This window comes from Macrobrachium nipponense, chromosome 1 (assembly GCF_015104395.2).
Source record: "Macrobrachium nipponense isolate FS-2020 chromosome 1, ASM1510439v2, whole genome shotgun sequence".
Lineage (NCBI taxonomy): Eukaryota > Metazoa > Arthropoda > Malacostraca > Decapoda > Palaemonidae > Macrobrachium > Macrobrachium nipponense.
This window is the reverse complement of record NC_087200.1, coordinates 149348697-149353696: the sequence shown is the minus strand read 5'-3', so window position 1 is coordinate 149353696 and position 5000 is coordinate 149348697. Positions and strand designations below refer to the sequence as shown.

Sequence of the window (5000 nt, the reverse complement as noted above, 5' to 3'; positions counted from 1 at the left end):
ACAGATCGCGATGAAGTCACCTACAGATTACTAAATCAGTTAAGAAAGGACGAGATCCAGAACCCATTGACGAAAACCCTAATTCACGTCTACCCAACTCACCTGATTGTGTGGAGAGCTCTCAGTGACTCAGTCAAGCGAACCTATCTATACACAAAGCTTTCTATCAATAATCAAGATTCTCTTACTCTACTAAATAAAAATGACTCTACTAAATAAGAAGCTCACATTTGAACAACCTCCGTTCAAAAGAAAAAGAATCCTACAGGAAAAGAATAGTGACGAGGTTTCCGTCCCATATCTTTTTCTCTCTACTTTTGTGCCGGATCAGATTAGGGGAGGAAGTGATCTCTCGCTAAGAAAACTTCTATCACGTCATATTAGGAAATTCAACGGAGAGAGAGATTTTTTTTTTTTTTTTTTTTTTAAAGGCAACTTTCCCATTCGTCTAGTTCGATCGCGTAAGGAGGCGACTGGCTGCTCGTGGAGCTTGTCACTCAAAGGTCGGAATGAAAAGATTCTGTAACGGACTTCGAATTCGCAGTTATCTTTGCTTGCTTTCATAAAACTGCTTTGCGAAAGGCATTTGAAATGAACAACACGAGGGGCTACCGAGTTAGATGATAAATGAATACTGTAAAAGTATAAAGGTATACTATATTCCAGCACACGAAAATACACTCCGTAAACAAATAAATGCGTAGGAAAGTAAAAAGGCAGATATATACAGGCACTACATCCTGAATCCAAACATGTCACGCCAGACCTTCTTCGCAAACAATGAGGTCTATATCTCCACTTACGACACAGCGATTCTGTATAACCTCCTTTACCTAAAAGAATGTTTGGGTAGGATGATTAAGCGTATCATTCCAAACCACGCGAAGTGAAGAATACTACTCACCACATAAACTAGTGCCAATTATGACTGAGAACCGGTTGAAACATAAGCAGTATCTGGTACTTGAAGCTGTTGAGTAACCATTGCATGGCACTCGAGGATGTGTTCACCTTCAAGGGAGTATTCTAAACTTACATAGGTTGCACAAAATTCCTTGTTTCTTATCTCAGTTATGAAAATTACATTAATCAAACATTACAGAAACATTAATACAATTTTTGGTGGTCCCCGAATACAAGAAATATAATCGGTGTTAAAGTAGGCAAGTGCAAAATAGCGAAATTGAGAATATTTATGCAGTTATTCCAGAAAACATCTGACATTTCCATAATTAAACGACAGACTTACAACATTTAGATTCGTACCAAACATACAGACGTATACTCATACATATATATATATATATATATAATATATAATATATATATATAATATATATATTATATATGTGTGTGTGTGTGGTGTGTGTGTGTGTGTGTGTGTGCGTGCGCGCGTGTCTGTGTATTATTATATATATATATATATATATATATATATATATATATATATATATATATATACATATATATATATATATATATATATATATATATAGTACATATATATATATATATATATATATATATATATATATATATATATATATAATGTTGTAGGGGTTACTCCAGGTTCTAACCTTTCAGTTTTCGGCAACAATTTTGGGATGGAGTTTGGTGGGCCCACGCCTTGCCTACAGACGTTCAAATGGTTTTTATACCAATGAATTCTGGTATTTTTTGGTAGTCATTCATCCAGATACTGACCAAACTCAACGTTCCTTAACTTCACGAGATATATATATATATATATATATATATATATATATATATATATATAGATTATATATATATTAGTATATATATGTGTGTGTGTATGTATACATATATATGGATGTATAAGACTACAACACAGATTAGCAACCTCACAGGGTTTTAAACGTTAGTTGCAAAATGACTTTCTCATCACGTCATCCCTGTTCAACACTAATTAAACAAAAAATTTAAATATGCCTACATGTCTAGAACAAGAACAAATATATTTTTTACATGTAAGATACGATCGAACCGTTGAAAAGAAAGGTCAAATAGATTCCTATTTAACACGGAAAAATTACTATAACTTTTTCTGACTATGTGAGAGAGAGAGAGAGAGAGAGAGAGAGAGAGAGAGAGAGGAGGGAGGAGAAGAAAGGGGGGGGGGGATTTGTGCTTCTGATACATGCTCCCGGTTTTAGGTGAAACTATTTTCAAACGAGATTTGGTTCCTTATCCTGAATGACCTGCTGTCAAATTTTCTCAAACATAATACTACAACACAAATCAGGTGCACAGTATAAAGTTGACTGACAGATGATACAATATAATGACAACATCCATCATTAGCTGCATTATCCACCCGCGCCCCCAACCCCCCGTGAAAACGTCCCACGCCTGTCACTCATTTTCAGTTGACTGGAGTGGCTTGAAATAATTACCAGGCGCCCTAAATCAAGTCATTGTCTCTGTTTCTAAACCGTTGGACTAAGCAGGATCAGTGTATCCATCCAGGATTGGGAAGTTGTAATTATTTAGAAATTATTATCATTATTATTATTTTTGGGGGGCTATCACAGTCCTCCAATTCGACTGGGTGGTATCTATAGTGATTTAGGGCGCCTGATTATTATTATTATTATTATTATTATTATTATTATTATTATTATTATTATTATTATTATTTCAGTCTGAAGGAACACTCATGCGAAACAACCCAAAAGGGTCATCATGTAGCCTGGCAAGATCAAATCACACGATAGTAAATATGAAAATAGAAAACTATAAAGAAAAATACTGGTTGGTAGTATAAACAAAATTTGCATCAGTCCCGAAGGAAAACTAAAAATTATCGCAAAAACAGGAGTTACTGCTCTTGACGAGTGCTACGGATCTCTTAAAAAGAAAAAAAAGTTGTCTTGCTCTACTCTACAAAGAAGTCTTGCTAGGCAGCTCTACAAAAGCCCTACCACCCATTCAAGATTCGTCACACTAATACAAGCAATCCAACATAGGAGCACGTACGACGGCATTGTGAACTTTAATGCCGTCTCTAAAAAGACCGGACTAAGAGATAAAGACAATAAATGTGAACTTATTAAGGTCACAATCCTTATCCATTATTCATAACGGCAAATCTGAGACAGGATAGATTCTTAAATAGGATAGTTTTATTTTGCCCCAAAACAGGTACATTAGACTTCTAGGCAAGGCAGTCATTATCCAATTACTCTTAAGAGTAAGACTTCTCATCCCGTATATTTCCATTCCACAAATAAATTTGACTGAGATCCAATGCATTATCTTTTCCTCCCATAAATTCCCAAAAGCACGAAAGACCCAATACTTATTTCAGTTGTCTTCTAAGACTAATTCTGAGACCCAGGAAACATCTCAAATATCAATTATGCTCATTTCCATTCTCCACCGAGAATACCACTTCGACCAAATATATATTTCTATTCTACTCAAACAATAGAGATGTGGTATTTTGATTCCATCCCAAGAATATCACTGAGATCCGAAACGTTTCCCTTTCCAGTTAAAAATGCAACTGAGACCCAACTGGCTTTACAATTCCCTGTCTGCAACGACTAAGAGACAATCAACTTCAGTTCTTTTTTAAAGAATGTGGCTGAAACCCGATACATTTCCATACTTTCTCTAAAATATAATGAGGCCCAATGCTTTTCATTCTTCTCAAGAATATAACTATAGATCAATACATTCGTCTTTCCTGAACAACTCTGAGAAAACATACAGTTCTATTCCATCTCCAGAACAGAACAGAAATACAGAACAGAACACAACTGGGGCCCAAAAGACCTTCACCCCAGTCACAGAGTCCAACCGAGATTCAATATATTTCCATCCTCCCCGAAAGATAATACTATGTGAGCGCCAATCTATTTTCGCTCCCTTCTGAGGATAAAACAATCCCATGTCATTTCCCGTCCCTCTCCAGAAGGTGACTGGCTGAAACCCAAAATATTGCTGTTTCCTCTTTTAAATATAAGTCGACACCCAAAAACTTCCATTGCCCATCATGACCTTAAGCTAAGACTCAGTACACTTCCTGTTGCTCCTAACAATACACCCTACACCTGTCCATTCACTCCCAGGAACTAAACCAGGACACAAAGAATATAACTGATTAACCAATCAATTTCGATCACTTCTAAAACCAGTTATGAAGCCCTGTGTGGTCCCATTTCCTCCATTCTCCCCCCAAAATACTGCTGAGACCCAAAAAATGTCTATTCCCTCCATGAACAATTAATGAAGCCTTGGATCCGAAAAAGTGTTATGTTCCTTCCCTTCCAATAGAATGGAAAGGAATATGGAATTTAGGCCAAAGGCCCAGCACTGGGACCTGTGAGGTCATTCCGCGCTGAAACGGAAACTGAGAACAGAAAGGTTCGAAAGTGGTAACAGGAGGAAAACCTCGCAGTTGCACAATGGAACCAGTGTCAGGAGAGGGTGGATAGAAAGATGGAAGAAAGCGGATATGAATGGATGTACAGTAAAAGGAATGAAAGGGGTTGCAGCTAGGAGCCGAAGGCACGCTGCAAAGAACCTTAAGTAATGCCTACAGTGCACCGCGTGAGGTGCACTGACGGCTCTACCCCCTCTACGGTGCTTCCCTTCAAAGGGTATGACTGAAATCCGGCGCATTTCACTTCCCTCCCTTGACTGAAACGGAGTTCAAATACTTCCCTGTTCCATCCCAGGAAACCAACGAGAAGCCCAAAACATGACTGAGACTAAATACGTTTATATTCTCTCCCTAGGCTATGACGCAGACCCAATACATTTCCCCTTTTTCTCATAAATATGACTGAGACTCGATGCAATCACATTCCCTTCCAAGGATACGACTGAGTCTCACTCTTATTTTCACTCTCCCCTCAGCGTACGACTAAGAACCACTGTATTTGCATTTTTTTCCCAAGATTATCACTAAGACGCAATACACTACTGAGACACAATACAACTGCAGTCAATCCTATTAGAGGCTTCTCTGAGAT

General features: G+C 37.5%; 1 protein-coding gene across 8 annotated transcripts in view; it reads right to left on the bottom strand.

Annotated features, from left to right (window-relative positions):
- LOC135219751 (uncharacterized) overlaps positions 1 to 5000 on the bottom strand; it is a 240489-nt gene that overhangs the window by 196822 nt on the left and 38667 nt on the right. The window lies entirely within an intron of this gene.